General features: G+C 52.7%; 1 pseudogene; it reads right to left on the bottom strand.

Annotated features, from left to right (window-relative positions):
• LOC129470149 (TBC1 domain family member 3G-like) overlaps nucleotides 1–19,087 on the bottom strand; it is a 30,274-nt pseudogene that overhangs the window by 1,636 nt on the left and 9,551 nt on the right.

Genomic DNA, 19,087 nt, shown 5'->3' with positions numbered 1-19,087 from the left:
TAGCCTGGAGATTGTACAAATCAGCATTCCACGTCGGGAGTTAGCTACCCGCATTAAGCCTGAAGGCTTTGTCTGAAAGGAAGTGGTTTGGATTCATGATGCCACACTCTACACTATGGAGCTGGGAATTCCAGAATTGCTTTGACTCAGATATTAATGGAGAAAGTTATATCCATTAATGGATAAAGCCATATCTGTTATGGAGAAAGCCATATCCAGAACTGCTTTGACTCAGATGTCAATGGATAAAGCCAATTATTGATTTCTATTTGCCTAACCTGCCAGCTTTTGTCCAAGTGGGGAATGGAGAGCCATGTGGATGTTTGTCATCTCACACATTTTGTTGATCTGCTGTCTGTGGGTGTGGATGGAATTTGTTGGCAAGACCATTTTCTGTATTGGATATTCTTCCCAACAGTGTCCACTCCAAAAGACTTTCAGCCAAAAGGTCTGAGCCTAGGTAGGTTTACCAAGGGAAGCCATGAGTCAAGAAGCATCAGAGTGAAACGGACCACTTCCTTCAGGCTAGTGCTCCAAGTGGAATGTGTACTTGGGCAAAGTCATGCAGGAAGGTCATATCAGAGCTGTGGAGGCTGGAGTGTCCTGATTCTTGGACCACAGATGTCTCCCTGAGCCATTATTTATTTATTTTTGAAAAGCACAGTTATTCCATCATTTTAAGTCTTTCTTTGTAGTTGGCTTATATTGGGGGGCAGGACTATTTTCTCAGATGTCTCATTTGGCAGTCAACATTGTCCCCTATGTTCCCTACGACTAGTTGAAAATTCAAGTGTGCTCATAGGGGTGCACAAAACCACACCCACACCCACACACCCCCCGACACACACACATACCCACGCCCCATTGAACCCATGGGTCTATCAGGACATCTTAAAACTCCGTGATTGACATTTCAGTAATTTCAGGGGAAGGCATTTTCCAGGGATGGGGTCTCCCAGGCTCAGATAGTGCCTTTGGCTGCAAATGCTCCTTTAGCTAAACTTTTCCTCAGGAAGAATTCATTATTCTAGACATTATGGGATATATCTGTTTGGAATAAAAGGTGCTTAACCTTCCTCCCCGGGATGTGGGAGAAGGTGCTGGAGGTTGTACTGTGAAGTCTTTAAGCTCTTAGAAGGCTCCAGCCTGAGAGAGCCCAGTATTATTGACATTCCTTTCCTTCCTCAAGGCCTGGTGACCTGTATCCTTTCGCTCTGGGCAGGGCCCAGGTAGATGGGCCGTCATCCGGGCCTGTAAGCCGTACTTGATTTCTGCATTGATTTACACATTTTTTACTGTGGTCTTGGTTCCAAACACAGAATTGTCACTCCATTCTCCTTGAATGTGCCGGATCCTTGTAAATTCTCATTTACCTACTTGTTCTTAGTGTTGTGTGTGTATGTGAAACTCTATGTTCAAGAAAGAAATCATACAAAGAGTAAGAACGCGTTTGTGCCATTGAAGAAATGGTTTTTTGATTTCTAACACATATTTATTTTGCCTTGTTATGGCCACGTTTTATCCTTGCCTTAGGTGTGCCAATGCGCAGACTGACTAGAAACCCTAGAGTGTTGTTAACAGGAGTGGGTAAAGGGAAGGCCAGTTTTTGGACCTGAAGCATTATCATTGGTTCTGGCTTAGGAACAGAGCCAGCAAGCCATAAGACATGTCACCTTTGTACGTGTTTACATCTCAAAGCGCATTCACTTCAGGTAGTCAATTTGAACCACTCAGCAGCTTTGGAAGCAGTTTGAGCAAAAGGAGACTCGGGGGTTGAAGTGATGTGCCCAGGGATTCACAGTCAGATAATGCCAGTGGTTCAGGCCATGAAAGCCCTCGAAGAGTGCTCTATCCACTTCTGTACAGCAAAACAAACTACCATCAGAGTGAACAGGCAACCTACAGAATAGGAGAACATTTTTGCCATCTACCCATCTGACAAAGGTCTAATATCCAGAATTTACAAGTAACTTAAACATATTTACAAGAAAAAAACAGACAACCCCATCAAAAAATGGGCAAAGGATATGAACAGACACTTCTCAAAAGAAGACATTTATGTGGCCAACAAACATGAAAAAAAGCTCATCATCACTGGTCATTAGAGAAATGCAAATCAAAACCACAGTGAGATACCATCTCACGCCAGTCAGAATGGTGATTATTAAAAAGTCAGGAAACAACAGATGCTGGAGAGGCTGTGGAGAAATAGGAACAGTTTTATACTGTTGGTGGGAATGCAAATTAGTTCAAGCATTGCGGAAGAGAGTATGGCGATTCCTCAAAGATCCAGAAGCAGAAATACCATTTGACCCAGCAATCCCGTTACTGAGTACACACCCAAAGGAAAGTAACTCATTCTACTATAAAGACACATGCACACATATGTTTATTGCAGCACTATTCACAATAGCAAAGACATGGAACCAACCCAAATGCCCATCAATGAAAGACTGGATAAAGAAAATATGGTAGATCCACACCATGGAATACTATACAGCCATAAAAAGGAATGAGATCATGTCCTTTGCAGGAACATAGATGAAGCTGGAAGCCATCATCCTCAGCAAACTAACACAGGAACAGAAAACCAAACACCACATGTTCTCACTCATAAGTGGAGTTGAACATTGAGAACATATGGACACAGAGAGGGGAACAACACACACCAGGGACTGTTGCGGGGTAGGGGGTGAGGGGAGGGAACTTAGAGGATGGATCAATAGGTGCAGCAAAACACCATGGCACACGTATACCTATGTAACAAACCTGCATGTTCTGCACCCGTATCCCCCCCTTTTTTTGGAAGAAATAAAAAAATAAGAGGGCTCTATCCATCATGGCTGTTGGCTGTCAAATTATTTTGAGTGAATAGAAACCCATGGTTCCACCTGGAGAACAGAAGATATAAATCCCTCCTGTCCACCACACAGGATTTTCACGAGGAGGCAATGAGAGAATGGATAGGAAAGAGCTGATGTTGTTACTATCATTATTACCGATCAGCCTAATTCATAGGTATATGCAGTTCTTCATTCCTTTGAGTTATTTCATAAGGATGGCAGTTCTCAACTTGAATGCCAAGTCTTGAATGCTTGTCTTGATGGGTTGTGGAACTTGCAACCAATTTGTTAATAAGTGAAATACTGCATTTGGTGAATTATTTACTTAATTCTGATGATTCCCAGAATAACTTCCTTCACTGGAATGTATCTTGTTGAGTGGCAACAAAACAGGGCTTGTACGTGATTCACATCCTAGCTTAATAGGCGTTAGTCCAAAACCTAGGAATGTGCCATCCGTGGGGATGTTTTGGGTGGATGGGTAGAAAAAGGGTGGAAACCCTTGTCATAGGATATATTTCTGGGAAGGAGATGCCTAGGTCAATAGGTTTCGACATTTTTATGGTTCTTGATACTGTGAAAAATTACCTCCCCAGAGGATTCCATCAATGTGTTCAGCCTTTGAGATTGTATGCTACACTGTTTACAAAGCTCTTTCGGTCATGTTGGTTATTGTTTTGTAGGTTTGGTGAGTGTCGTATCCCAGTTTAACAGGTAGGGAGATCGAGACTTGGAGATAGGCGGAATGACATGCGAAGTTCACGATCCTTTTTCCTGGCTGGAGGATCCAGGTTCTCTGAAGCTTAGTCTAGTATCAAGAAGTACCATTTTGCTCACTGCACCAGCAACCCCTCTGACAGTAACAGCAAAGTTCTGCAGAAAGGATTCAGTCCAACTCAAAAAATGTATCTCACTTACTATGTGTGAAGATTTAGAACCAATTCAACAACAATTGAACATGAAGTACAGGCAATGATAGATGACACAGATCTAAGTAAGACAGTTTCTTCCATTTGAGATGGTGGTAGGAGGGGAGAAGGACATGAATATTTATAAAGTTCCGTGCACTTTACATACATGTCTCATTTCATGTTTATAGCAACCCTTGTTACTGTCCAGCTGTTCTATTTCTTTCATCAGTTTTGCTTTATTTTTTAAAACCATCATATTTTGTTATTTCAAAACCATCATACTTCTTAAACCTGTGACCCCACCGCTTTCGTATCAATAGCTGTAGTTGGTTTTATCCCGTTTTACGGTGAAAATGGAAGCCGTAGGTTGGAAACACCTTCAACTTCTGACCACCAAACCAGTGAACTTATTTGCACCCACATTCCTAAGCTTTGGTTGCCTTCCCCTCCCTGCCTCCCTTCCTCCTTCCCTCCAGGGTTGCCTGTTGAACTTTGTTAGGAATGTAAGTACAGAAGGGAAACTGCCTGGGTTTGAATTTTGTTCTGTCCCTTGCACCCTGCCTGGCTTCAAATCCTAGCTCTGCTTATTAAGTTCTTTTAAGGGGATGATCTTTGAGCAAATGTCTTAGCTTCTATTTTCCCAAGTAAATGGACACAATAGTTGCTACCTTGTGAAAGATTCATGTAATTGACCAGCATTTACCAAGTAGCATCAGTGTTCAGTTTCAGTCATTGGTGATTCTGCAGTTGGACTGTGAGGGGGTGTTGGGGTGGGGGGTGGTGTGCGTGTGTAGCACTTGATTGCGTGGAGAAAGGAAAAGATACTTTTGATAACCGACAGACAGCTTTTCTCTGCTTTTGTGTCAAAAGGGAAGAAGGGAGTTTGGAGAGGGATACGAATTCTCTGTAACACTAAACTCTCTTTCACAAAAACAGAGGTACATAGAATGTGTAATAATTTACAGAATTTCTAGACTTCAATGATCTGATTTTTTTTTAAATTTATTTTTATTTTTTCAGGTTGAGACTGAGCTAAAGTTCATCTGTGGCGACGTTCTGGATGTACTGGACAAACACCTCACTCCAGCAGCTACCACTGGCAAGTCCAAGGTTTTCTATTATGAAATGTAGGTTCTATACTAACAATTAACAAGTGTAGTTCAATAAATTTAAACATTCTCAGGAATAATTGGCTTTGTTTCTTTTTTTCCTTAGACATTTGATATTATTTTCCTTGTTAAATATAACCAAAAATCCCACAGAAATTAACTGAGGAGCCTCTAAATATCAACAAAAGTATCACTTGATAGACTAGAATTAACCAAGCAAATTATTCTAAGAAATGGCACAAGTGTATTAATCATAAAATAAAATTTCTACATGAAACATTCAGCCATTCTAGACCATTTCTGTCTGTGCACACTCAACTTTTCCTGTGTTTTGCAAAGCCCAGCTAGAGCAAGCAAGTTCTTCCCAATGGGTTTTTCCCATCTCTGGTTGCTTGGCTGGCTGGGCTTCCTCTATAAACCCCCTTCCTTTCCCCTAGGCAGGGCCTGGTGTCCCCATCCTGTGGAGTTGAGCTCATGAGGGCATCTGACCAGGAGTAGCTATTCCTGGTGCTATTGTCATTGTCCTGTTTGATGTGTGAACACGGCTGCTGGCTCTGCAGAGATTTAGCAGGTAGCAAGGAGATTTCTTTTCAAACCTTCCTTTGGAAGTCAGACTTGGTGAGGATCTTATGCCCACTTTTTCCTAGCTCTGTGGTGTCAGGCAAAGTGTCAGTTTCTGCAAATTGGGGTTAAGAATTCCTACCTCACAGCAGTCTTTTGATAAATAAATAAGATCTTAAGTGTCAATTATTCCACTAGAAATTGCACAATTACTTTGGTCTTCATCCTGGAGGTCCACTGACAAGCCCCATGCAAACCTGTGGCCCTGTTCATAAAGTGTTTTGATTCATACTTTCAAATGGCCTCAGGAAGACCTTTTATAAAGTAAAAATGTTAGGCAGCCGCATGAGATCCATCGACCCAGTGAGGCTGTTTTACTGGATATAAGAGGTTTGACCCAGCACTTTGGGGGGCCGAGACAGGCAGAGGATTGAGGCCAGGAGCTGGAGACCCGCCTGGCCAACATGGAGAAACCCCGTCTCTATTAAAAATACCAAAAAAATTGCCTGGGCCTGGTGGCACATGCCTGTAATCCCAGCTACTTGGGAGGCTGAGGCACAAGAATCGCTTGAACCCAGGAGTCAGAGGTTGCGGTGAGCCAAGTCGAGATGGCGCCACTACACTCCAGCCTGGGCAACAGAGTGAGACTGTCTCAGGGAAAAAAAAGGGTGAGGGGAGGGTTTGAAAAAATAGTAGCATGTAGTTATGTTTCTACAATATTTGATATATATAAGGATTTACCAAGCTCTTGCATCAGCTGCTATCCCCTACAGCAGTTGCTGTAGGAAAAAAACATCAAGTTCTGAGCTCCTACTGTTTGCCAGGCATATTCTGAGATGATCACGCTTAAATCTCAGAGTTACCCTGCAGAGTAGTCAGAGTATCACTGCCTGACAGATGAAGAAGCTGAGGCTTACAGCAGTTAAATGACTTACCCTAGGCCGCACAGATAATGAGTGGGAGAGCCCAGGTCTGTCTGTGAGGTATAATGAAATTAGCATAAACCCTCCACGTTGGCGCCACTTGCATAAATTAACATATATTCTCCCACAGAAAGTATTTTATTGGGCATAACATTTTATATCTTTTACCATTTAACATTAGTTGTGGATCTTCCCATGTCACATAAATATGCCTCATTCTTTCTGAACAATATGATTACTATTAAATGGATTTACCATCTATTCTGTCTAACAGTCAGGTTCCTCCTCTGTGCATTAACAATGGCATTGATGCCTGCTTTGCAGGGCGCTGGGAGGGGAGAGGGAGGTGTATGCTGGAGAGCTCCCCACGGGCAAGGCCTGGCTCTGCGTCACTCACTGTCAGATCCTCAGAGCCCGGGGCTGGCCCAGCACGTGGCCACCATTCCCTAAGAGTTGGATTGGATCCGTCAGTGCTGAAGGCAGGGGATAGAGCTTAGACAGACCCTGTGTGTCCCGTCTTCTTTATCTGCAGCTTACTCATCCTTGCCCCTTTCACACGCACCCAGCAGAGCAGGTGTTCACTGAGCTTGAACAAAATTCAAGCTACAGCAGCTGATGGATATTGAGGCCTAGATCCACTGTCAAAGCGTTTCTCAAAGAGTGCTCTCCGGAACACCGTGGAAAACTCATTTACTGTATAAATTTGAAAATCCCTGCCCACAGGTCTATCCTTGTGTATGAGCAACCAGCTCATCAGGTGTGTGTTTGCTGGACCATCTGGGGGAAGCTGAAGAGACATGAGCTGAAGGCAGAGAGTGAGTCCCAGGTGGGATCTTAGGACAGGTATGAGAAGTTAGGCAAAAATGGGATAATTCTAACCTCCATAACCTTAGATAAGAGTTCACATTATTATTTAGTTAATAGGATTTAGTCAATATGGTTGTACCCACTTCTTAATTTTTTTTTAAGAGATAAAGTCTCACTCTGTCCCCCAGGCTGGAGTGCGGTGGTGCAATCATGGCTCACTGCTTCCTGAAACTCGTGGGCTCCAGCAATCCTCCTGCCTCAGCCTCCTGACTAGGTGGGACTATAGGCACACGCCACCGTGCCTGGCTAATTTCTTTGACTTTTCTCTAGAGACTGGGTCCACCTATGTTTCCCAGGCTGGTCTCAGACTTCTAGACTCAAGTGAACCTGAACCTCCCGCCTCGACCTCTCAAATTGCTGGGATTACAGGTGTGAGCCACCACACCTGGCCTAAATTTCTTAAGTGCCATGCTACTACAAAATGTCATTATGAGGGGCAGCTGGATGGAAGGTGTAGGAGGACACTGTAGCGCCTTTATAATATTTCTGTATATCTAAAATCATTTCAACAGGAAACATTTATTTCAAAATGTGAAGGTTTTGATGACACCATGAGCCTGCCTTTGTACTTTAAACTCATGGAAGGATAACCACCTTCACGTTTTGAAATAAATGTTTCCTGTTGAAATGATTTTAGATATACAGAAATATTGTAAAGGCACTACAGTGTCCTCCCCTACACCTTCCCTCCTGCTTCCCCTAATAATGACATTTTGTAGTAGCATGGCACGTAAGAAATTTAGGCCGGGTGTGGTGGCTCACACCTGTAATCCCAGCAATTTGAGAGGTCGAGGCAGGAGGTTCAGGTTCACTTGAGTCTAGAAGTCTGAGACCAGCCTGGGAAACATGGGTGGACCTGTCTCCAGAGAAAAGTCAAAGAAATTAGCCAGGCACGGTGGCGTGTGCCTATAGTCCCACCTAGTCAGGAGGCTGAGGCAGGAGGATTGCTGGAGCCCACCAGTTCCAGGAAGCAGTGAGCCATGATTGCACCACTGCACTCCAGCCTGGGTGACAGAGTGAGACTTTATCTCTTAAAAAAAATTGAGAAATGTAACATGAGTACAATCCTATTAACTAAATAATAAGGCCCTGAGGTGGGAGTGCACTGCTCCTCGTGCCTCACTGGGAAGGAGGTGTCCTGGTCGGAATCAGTGCTGGGTGCACTGCAGGGCCCGGAAGTCCATGCCCACGTTGTTCAGTTTGGCGAAAGCCAATCTCACTCCCTCGGCCATGTTCAGCCTGCCGGCAGGTGGCCAGCTGGTCCTCCTGGGATATGTCATGGACCCAGTAGCTCTGTTCGAAATCATAATGGAGGAACCAAGGGTCCCCTGCATCCAGGTACGTCGGGAGACAGGGCATGGACTTCCACCGCAGGAATCTCCAGGAACCCTGAGGTCCTCCCTGAGCCAGGGCCAGGCTGGGCACACCCTCAGTGCCCACAGAGTAGGTGTCTTCCTGGACAGCCCCATCAGGACAGGGTGTGGAAGAACGAGGTACCCTTGGCGGGGAAGCTGAACAAATGGGCTGCTGGAACTGGGCTGGTGGGCCTGGAGGGGCCTGCCTGTCCCCCTTGCAGAGGGTCTTCCCAACACGTGAAGCCGGCACAGGCCTGGGTGCCGAGGACCCCTGCTCGGCTTTGGCTGAAAGGAAAACAGACGTGGTCAGCGTCTCCAGGGAGCCCATGCAGGCCTTTCCGGGCTGGGCCCCACCTGCCTGCGTCTCTGTAGTCCTCGGGGTCTCTGTGTGGCCCCCGTGGCCTGACACTGAGGACAAGCCTGTAGTCTGCTGATCCCAGAGGGAGGGGTGTGTGCTGCCTGGCGTGGGGAAGCTGTCGTGGCATGGCGGGTGGCTCCTGGGACTGCCCCCAGGGTTGGGACTGGCTGTGGGTTTCCTGCCACACATATCCGTCCCAGGGCTGTTGGGCCTGGGATACGGCCGCCAGTCAGAACTCAGGTGGGAAGGTCCTTGGATGTCACCCAGCCCCTTGCCACCTCACATGGGGACCCGTCTCTGCAGTGGGTTTTTGGGCCCGGACGTGGGTCACCCTCTGCCCTCCTGGGCTGCTCAGTCCATGCCAGGACGGACTCTTCCCACATCGGACTGAATTCTTGGCTCTGGCTCTGGGCCCGGGGTCCCGCCTGTGCCCTCTCCCTGAATGCTCTGGGGGTCAGGGACCCCCAATTCCCTTGTCTCCCTGGCTCAAGGCTTGTTGTCCTGGCAACCTTGGAGGAGCGTGCAGGAGTGAGGGGCCTCTGCTGCTCTCTGAGGCTGTGGGTGCTTGCAGGGAGAGGCGGGGTCTCCCACAAATGGGTCTGGCTCCTCTAGTAACTTTGAGGGCCCTGTGAGGGGGAGAGCGAGACACTGTGGAAAGTGGGGGGGGCTTGAGGGAGGGTCTTGCTCACATCCCCCTCCTGCGTGCACAACACGTCCAGTACACAGGCACTGAGCGCCTGCCCTGAGGACCGGTGGGCCTCCTGTACTTTCATAGGGTCCAGGAGGAAGAGGAGGAAGAAAAGGTGAAGAGGAAGACCCAGGTAGTAGGGTTGCAGGTCCCGGGCACTCCCCCACTGTTGACTGCCCCAGAGGGTGACATGGGAGGGGACACGGCACTGGAGCCCACCTGGGGGTGGCAGGTCCGCTTGCTTCCTCCCTCGTTTGTTCACAGAGGCCCTGAGGTGCTTGAGCACCGTGTCATCATCCCTGGCCCAGTGATGGCAGAAGTGGCTCGCGACGCATGCGCACAGGCCGGAACTGGTCTCCTTGAGGCGCTCTAGGGACAGGGTGGACATCAGGCCAGGAGAGTTCCCTGGGAGGGGGCCAGCCCGTACCCCATGGCCACTTCAGCCTCTCACTGGGTGGTGCTGGATCCTTTTGTGGCCACCCCAGGGGTCCAGATGTGCACAGGAGGCTGTGACTGGGGGGCGACCTGGACAGGGAAGTGCCCGCCACACTCCTGACTTTCATCTGGGTCATGTGGGGGATGGGCTCGCTGTCACAGTGCCCTTCCCGGCCCACCTGGCCAGACCTCCCTCTGAGCCAGAACAGGGGATCGTGAGGACAGTGTGAGGAAGCTGCCCTCGGGCCAGTCGGGGTCTGACCCCGGGGCTCCCCAGGCCCCATTAGGCACACGTAGACTTACTCTCTTGCACCTCGAACGCAATGCTGGTCATGTGCATCCGTGCTTGTTTTCCTTGTAGCAGGTAAACGTCCCACAGGCGCAGGGTCAGCCCGAGAGAGATCTGTGGAGACAGCAGGCGTGGGAGAACCTGGCCCTTCCAGGTTGGGGCTGGTGGCTTGAGCTGTGCCCATTGGGGTTTCAGTCCCCAGAGTCAGTGGCCTTCCCCATGAGCGTCACCTGGGCCCTCCAGGACACTGGGTCAGGCAAGGTCTTGCAGCTCCTCATGGGGGGCACTCATATGAGTGGAGATGTGGCTCCTGGAGAGAGGGGCTTGCCCAGCGCTTGAGGCTTCCCTGAGCCCTCTCAAGTCGGGTCCTGGCCCAGTCTGCCCACGAGGCTGGGCCTGAGCCCCAGCCATTGCCCTGGGATGACCCCTCTTGGGCACAGGGTTTTGCTTGCATGTCCTTCGGGGACCCGCCTGAGCCTCCTGTGGGCTGGGGGTGAGCCAGACTGGCAGACTGGGGAAGCAGGGCACTGCAGGGCAACGAGGGTCCCTGAGCCAGGGTCTCCCTATGCCACCTTACCTTCATTAAAGTCCGGAGAAGCCAGCCTAATGAGAGATGCTGCCCGCATAGACCAGCGTCTATGTCCTGGTCCTGATGGGAGCAACAGAGGTGCTCAGGCCACTGGGCTGCCCTAAAAACCTCCCTCTTCCAGGGCCTCTGAAGAACCTATGCCTAGTGCAGAACACTGGGCAGTGTCCGGGGCTCCCTGCGACACCGTCCCCTTCCCACACTCTCGGTGGACACACTGCCCTTTGCCCTCCTCTGCGGGAGCTGGGGCGCCATCCCTGTGCCTCTGTCTCCTCCAGGGCAGGAAAGGAAACCAACTCCCAGCCCATGGAGGACCCGGCATCCCAGGTCAGGCCCTGGCTGGGACTCAGCCAGTCACTAGCCCCACGAGGGGCTCCAGCCCCCCTGCTCCTCCAGCCCCACGGGATGCAGGGCCTCTGGGGAAGAGCCGAAGGGACCATAAACTCACCAGATGCCACATGGTCTTGGGTTGTGACGTGGGTACCACATGCTCCTGATGGTCTTGGAGCCCCTGGACTGTCCCGCCATTTGGGCTGTGGAATCCTGAGAAGCCCCCAGCCCATCATGAAATCAGAGCCTTCCCCCAAGATGTAGAGCCATCAGCTGCAAGAGCTGGGCAGCTTGAGAGGCCCCCGAACCCGAAGGCTTCCCACCCTCCCATCTGGTGACCCCACCTTGCGGCCTTTACCCTGGGGAGGTGGGGCGGGAACATTCCCTGGAGCCTGGCTGGAGGTTCCCCTGGAGGCCTCCTGGGCCAGGGTGCAGAAGGGGCAAGCCTGACTTTGAGGCCACAACAGGGCAGCCAGAACAGTGTGGGTACTGGGCTTCCTGGTCATCTCCTGGAAGTGGAGTCGGGCCAGGGGACACGGGATGGGGAGATGCTGCCACCTGGGCTTGGTCGGCCCATTCGTGCGCACCAAGGGCAGCGGGAGCCCCGGCAGCTGGAGGGCAGGAGGACTCTCAGGGAGGGGAGAGTCGGCTGCACAGAATCAGAGCCAGAGGGGGTGGCTCCGGGACACAGAGGGTGGCCACGGGGAGGATGAGATGCCCTCTGCTGATGGGGTTGAAAGGTGTCTGACTTGGGCTGTAGGGGGCCAGCTGCGGACTCCTGTGAGACCCTCAAGCAGAGACGTCCTAAAGGCTACCAACGAGCCGGCGACACAAGGAGAGTGCCGTGGCTGAAAGCCGAGATCACCTGGCCACGGTGGCCGTCCCCGGGTCTGGCTGCGTGAGGCCCCAGGGGCAGCTGTTCACCTACCCTGCAGGGAGTGCCTCTCACTGGCCAGCAGCTGCACCAGTGCCCAGAATGCATCCTCCTCAGGCAGATACAGGAGGAACAAGGCGGCGACGTGGCTCAGGTTCCTGCAGTAACCCACCTCCTGCAAGAGCCAGAGTCACCATGGAAGGACATCAGCTGGGAGGGCTGAGGTCACCTGGGAGGACTCATGTCATTGGAGAGGGCAGAGGTGACTGGACAGGCTTCCTCTGAAGAAGAGGCTTCCTCAGGATGCAAAATCATTTCATGACAAGAGCCAAGTCCATCAGGCACTTCAGCACCTTGCCCAAATTGTCTCCTGAGACCACCATCCTGCGTGTGACGCTGCCAAGCTCCCAGGCTTTGGGGCAGCCCCAGGAGGAGGGCGTCATTTCTTGTTCTCAGAAGTGGTGGTCAGGCCCAGGTGACACCAGGAGTCCAGGCCCCAACTCCTTTGTGTCTCAGCTTGACCCCTTGAGACCACCCCCTTGCTTGGAGGCTTATGCCAGCGGGGAGCTGGAATCCTACCTCCTATAAGCTGGTGGGTCACAAATACCAACTTTAAAAGAAGCAACGACACCCCCACCAGACACCCACTCCTGTGAATATGGAAATACGGCCCGGGAACCTCACTGCCGGGAATACTCACCGGGTTATACTCCGCATATGCCAGGAGTACGTAGAAGAGTTCCCGCTGCCTAGGAAACAGAGAAAGGGGGCTATGGTTTGGTTTCTGCAGATGCTGTTAGTTTCACTTTGTCTACAAATCCTAACAACAAATCCCATTTCACGTTCAGATGATTCGCCAGAAAAGCAGTGAGCTCTTCAGGGCCTGAGACTGTTGAAGAAATGTTTCAGTAAAAGCCACATCTGTGACATGCAAATAGCCCAGTTGTACAGTGAGTTGACCGATCCTTTTCACTCTGAATGATTTTTTTTTTTCAGTTTGCACACACGCCAGTTCAGTCTCTGGGTGTACAGTTCCTCCACAGTTCCAAACCAATGTGCGGAGTCTCCCGGCCACCGCTCCAGCCCCTCCTGGAGTGACTCCTTCATCCTCCAAGTCTCCAGAGTGGCCCCTACGCACCCAGCCTCCCCCCGATTCGTCAGCCCCTGGCCACCCAGACTGCTTCTCAGTCCCTGTGGCTTGGCCTTTTCCAGAATGGCCTAGGAATGGGAATCCTACTGTGGTAGCTTATTGGGTCTGGCTTCTTTCCCTTGGCAAAATGCATCTAGGATCCACCCACGTCCGTGCGGGCATCACTGGCTCGTTCCCTTTTCTCGCTGGGTCTTCCGTTTGAAGGGAGGACCAGCCTTGCTCTCCCCATGCCCGTGTTGAAGGCCGTCCCCGAAGGCTCGGTGTGTGAGTGACGGTGAATCAAGCAGTGAACCTGGCATGCAGGTTTCATGTGGATGTCAGTTTCCAAATCAGCGGGTTCAATATCTGTGACACCTTGGGGACACGTGGTTCAAGTCCATTGAGCTTTGTGAGCGACTGCCCAACTGGCTGCCAACGTGGCTGTGCTGTGTCATGTTCCCAGCAGACCTGGATGAGAGTTTCCAGGACCCATAATTCTCCCAGCGTTTGGTGCTGTCAGTGTTGTCTGGGTAGGCTCATGGGCCCTCCATCCTGCCACCCTCCCGTAGGTCCTACCACGGGTCCCCGTGGGTCAGGGAGAGCACCTTTCACCATTGTGCATGATTTTCTTTGCTGTCTTCTGTCTCCTCAGGATCCTTCTGGGCTCTGGCCCCACATGTTCCAGTCTGGCCCAGGGCTTGGAACCAGGGAGGTGCTCGATTCATGGTGCCTGCTGCTCCCTGGGCCAGGAGAGCTCTTGGTGGCTCTGTCATCCCTCCTGGGTGACCCTGGCTTCTGCTCCGGGGAAGTCCCCATCCCTCTCATTCACCCCATCTCCGCTGGGACCCTGTGGCTCCCGTAGGCTTACTTGGCTCTATATCGACGCCTGAAGAAGATATGGTTCTGGAGAGTCCTGCTAACATCCTGGTCGATCTGATGGATGTGTTCAGATGACCTCTTGCCCTGCTTCTTCATGAGCTGTAGGGCAGGGCCAAGAGGAGGAAGCAGCCTCAGAACACATGGAAGACTCCCTGCCCCAAATGGCAGTCAGCCCACAGTCAGCACTTCGGGAAGGAAGGAAAGAAGGAAGGTTTCCTTCTGCAGAAAGCTGCTTTTTGGCTTGTTATTGAAGCCAGGGAGGGTCACAGAGCCGAGTTTGTCTGTGGTGACTATGCCACCGTCCATGCCCAGGATGTGCATCTGACCATCCTCCCCCATGCCCCCCAGGGTGGGTTTGATGTTCCCTCCAGCTGGAGACCTGGGCCCCTGACACGGCCTGTCCCGTTTGTTGTGCTCTGGCTGAGTGTACCTTGTATGTGCCGGGGTTTTTTGATTTGATTTCCTGAATGTTCAGGAGGACTGACCATGCCCGGCCCCGGATGTTCCTGGGAATCCCCTTGTATGTGCGATCTACGAGCTGTGGGCAGAAAACAGTCTGGTGTTACAGGCCACGGGGTGACCCCAGTGAGGACCAGAGCCCGGGGATTCTGGGAATTGTCGGTTTTGGCCCCATGATTCCTCAGTAGAGGTGAGATCGAGCTGGGACAGGGTCTCCCTTCCCAGGACTGAAAGAGTGGATGGACACTCAGAGTCAAAACTCTGATCTGAACCTTTTTCTTCATTCGGGTCACCAGGGCATCCCTAGCCTTCAGCTCCAGGTGGTCCCAGCCCTAGATTCAGATTCCCTCCCAGCAAGGTGACGCTTACACGAGTAGGCAGGCAATCTGGCGACCAGGCCTGCAGTCTTCTGGGCGAGGACAGTGTGCCACGCGCCCTCTGAGAGGCTGACGGTGCCAGGCCACAGCCATGGGTGCCTGTCCCCTGTCTCTGCAGAGAGTGCTTCTGGGGGCCTCTCCCTCCACACATTACCTTTTCGCTGTTCTTGTACGTCTCCCATTTGCCCAGCATCTCCAGCCACTTGCTGTTTCTCCTTGTCTCGCGCCGAATTTGCTGTCAAATGAGGAATGTTGGAGTTAGTGGAGCTGCTGGGCTTCCCAGAGCTGCCCGTGGATGCTGGGTCTTGGGCTCTGGAGCCCTGGTGGGACCCAGCTGGAAGGAGCCAGGGAAGGGCAGACCCTAAGGGCTGACAGCCTTTGAGCAAATGAGCACCAGTGGGCTGGCTTTGGGACCCCGGGATGTGCCATCCTCAGGCCACAGACACACCAGTCTTAGGTCCCAGCCTCTAGGTGGGGTCCCGACACAAGCGGGAAGCCACCCCCAAGCCAGGACTGTGGTTCTCACTTTGGAATTTTATCAAACTGCCAAAGTTAAATCAACCTGGGGTCAGGTCTCTGCTCCCTCTCCCAGTGACAGAGTGTTGTCCTCACCCGCCACCGCCCAGGCCAGCTGCCTCCTCTGCCTCACTGCCCACCCGCCCAGTCCCTACGTCCCTGGACCAGCCCCTCCATGCATCAGGCTCTTACCTTTGCCTCCCGCGCAGTCAGAGGAGGCAGCTCCCTCGCGCTGTAAGGCAACCCAGGCAGCGCTGAGGACCTGCACAGGGCCTGGAGCCGCCCCAGCCCGGGAGCCAGCCCCCAGAAAGGACTGGCTCTGTCCCTACCCAGCTCAGGGCTCAGCCCGGGAGAAGGCACAGGGAAGGGAGGACAAGGGCCTTCCTGTGGGGCTGACTCCCAGGAGGGGCAGGACCTGGGAGAAGAAGGAGTGCAGGGACAGCCTGGCCGGGGTTACCGGGGCCCCTGGCGTGGGGGGTGGTCAGGCTGCACAATGGGGCTGCCCATCCTGGACTCGAGGTGGTGCTTTCTGCTGGAGCTGAGAAAGGTCAGCCCTGAGATGGGATGGGGGCCGCCCAGGGTGGGCGACCAGGCCCTGCCAGGAATCCCTCAGGGATCGACCACATCACCCCGCCAGGGTCAAGGGAGGCTGCCCTGAGACCTGCCCGGTGTACTCTGGGTGCACCAGGGGCCCATCCCACTTGACAGCCCCAAGGCTCTTGCAGGCTCTGACCTCCCAGCATCCACCTGCCTCTCCCTGCATCTGAGCCACACACTCTGCGTTTCAGAAGTGGCACGGCTCATCAGCTCCCTCCCACCCTATGTCCCCCGGGATCCGCTGTCTCTCCATCCTCTGATCCCTGAAGGATGGGCTCCAGGCTGGGCTCCTCTTACCTGGCCCCAGATCCCTTCCCAGCACCAGACTCAGGGTCTTCAGTCCCAAGCCCTGCTGCCTCCCCGGCCTCACCCTGAGATGCCCAGAGCGGGGCCCTGCCCATCTTCTCCCCCATTCTCTTAGGGCCAAAGCCCCCACTGTCCCCACACCTTTCCCCCTTCCCCATGGGGACAGTGAGGGCTGTAACTCTAGGGAAATGGGGGAGGACAGGGGCAGGTGGGCTCTGAGAGACCTGCTGGACAACAGCCCTGAGGCTGGGCCAGGTGTCTCCTCACCCTGTGGCCACAACCCTTGGATCTCACTGGGGTTGTCTCCTGGTAGACAGGGCCAGACCCTCAGGCTGCCCCGCTCCTCTTGTGCTGACTTGCCGACAGAACTGCTGAGAGCCCAGGGGCCTGACCTAGCCCAGTCTCCATTCCCACCGGCTCCCTAGATGGGCCTTGCACCTCTGGCCTAACAACAACCTCGGGTTGGACCTGCAGGGGAGCTAGGGGGGAGTTCTGACCCTGGAAAGGAGGTTGACCCGAGCTGGCGAGACATGTCCTGTGTCACAAAGGCCTTTCTAAAAGCAAACCCATCCCTGAGCTGAGACAGGTGTTTTAGGGGTGAGGGGAGCACAGAGGACTCACTGGACAATCCCCAAGTAGTCGATGTTGCCGTAGATCCCAACAAGCACAGGCCCCTTGTCCTCTGGCAGCCCGGCTCGGTGCCCCTGTAACCCAGAGGGAGCCTTGGTGAGGGGTCCAAGGTAAAGGGTGCAAGGGCCTGGGGGTATTGGCCACCCGTCCCTGCTCAGTGGTCCTAGGGAACCCAGGACCCTTTGACCAGGGCGCACCGGAAGAGGCTTCCCTCCAAGAAGCAGACCGAACTGTACCTTTGCATATTTTCTGATGATGACCTCTCGCTCCTGCGCCTGCCAACTATCCACATCCTCCATGTCCATCCTGTGAGACAAAATTGTCTAAAGGTTACACTGTACCCAACAGCTTCGGAGAACACGTGAAGCGCTCCCGCCGGGCTCCCAGATGCTGGTTGGTTGTGTAACCTTCATTCCACCACTGCACTCTGGTAAAAAGGGGCCAAACCCCGTGGCCCACACCTCCATGGGTCTCTGCAGTCTGAAGCCGCAAGCAGGGGTGAGCATCTTCCCAAGGACTCGAGAAGAGTGGGACCTGGACAGAGAATCCCATTTTCCCCTTATGCCATGAAACGGGCACATACCTTCCCCGGCAGGTTGAATGGTGTCCACCTGCCAAGGGTGAAGGGCCTGTGATGGGCTACTCCGGGGTTGTGGATGCGAACTGGGGTCAGGCACCAGAGGTCTCTGTACAATCAGCCTCCTGGGATACTCAGGGCCACAGAGATGCCCAGTTTCCTATGGGGAACAAGATCTCTCCTGACTGCTCCGTTCTACCTCGCTCATCACTTGGGCTACCGTGGCCCTTCGGTCTAACCAGTGAAGCTGCTTTAGGAATAACGCCATTTGAGCAGGAGTGTGTTTGGTTTTGGGGATGAGGGATGAAAATGATCTACTGTCTCCAAAGCAGCCACTGTGCTCATGGAAACCACATCTCTCGGGGAGGGACTGTGGACTCCACCATTCTGAGCTGTCCCTATAGGAGGGGCTTCATTTTCCTGGGTCACTGATGAAGAACAGTGGGTCCTTGCTCCTGGAGAACGTCTAGATGGACCGTCCCTCCTGAGAATACTCAGGGCAAAAGGAAAGCGAGGCCAGACAGAATAAGAAATACTTGGGGAGAAGCCCAGTGCCTGGACCCCTTCGAACACAAGGGAAGATAGTCTCCCCTCAGCCTGCCCTCCAGGTCTCCTTCACTTTCCACAACTGCCCAAGGGCAGAAGGTTTCCCACGCCACTCCCAGACAAGGGACCGTGTGTGTCCAGTGGGTCCCACAGTGACCATCAGGACGCAGCTTAGGCCCCAGGTGTGTTCTGAGGACCCTTCCCTCCTCCCCACCCACAGTGGATCCATCCCAGTGTCTCTACCAGGGCCAGGCTCTGCCCCATCGGGATTGGAAATCTGGGCAGATTTGGGATCTCGAGCAGGGAGGTCACAGGGTTGAGGCCTGAAGTCTAGCACGGCACACAGCAGGGCTGAGAGCAAAACCCAGGGTCACGTCTGGATTTTCGGGCTGGTTACCGCCTCTCTGACCCCAGACGTCTCACCTGTCGAATGGGTACATTCGGGAACAGCACCCACTCTACGAAGCCACCGTGAGGACGAAAGAGAAAATCATCTACACAGGCAGTGTAGAACGGGCTCCCTGTGAGTGCTCAGGGATGACCCTCCTCCTCAGTAGCTGCCCAGAGGCCAACACCGCCCATACCATAGCCACTGTCCCCAAGTCAGCCTGGAGGGAAGAGAACAGGTCACACTCACCTGATTCTGATCAATCAGCTGGCCTGGGTTATGTATGCCTCTCAGGGAGAAAACCACCTCAGGGAGAAAACCAGAAAACTGCTGCTCACAAACACCACTGCCTGTGAGTAACTGCCGTAGAACACAGAGGCAGGCCGGACAGCGGATAGGTGCTAAGCACCAGGGGCATTCTGAGGTCATGGCACGCATCACAATGGGGCCTTGCCCGGGTCAGCAGGGCCCAGAGTCAGGGTCCTCCGCTGCCTGAGGCGTCAACATGCCTGCCTGCAATGTGTTTGTGCACATGCGTGCACACGCGTACGTGG

This window comes from Symphalangus syndactylus, chromosome 20, assembly GCF_028878055.3.
Source record: "Symphalangus syndactylus isolate Jambi chromosome 20, NHGRI_mSymSyn1-v2.1_pri, whole genome shotgun sequence".
Taxonomy (NCBI): domain Eukaryota; kingdom Metazoa; phylum Chordata; class Mammalia; order Primates; family Hylobatidae; genus Symphalangus; species Symphalangus syndactylus.
This window is presented reverse-complemented; position numbering and strand designations above follow the sequence as displayed.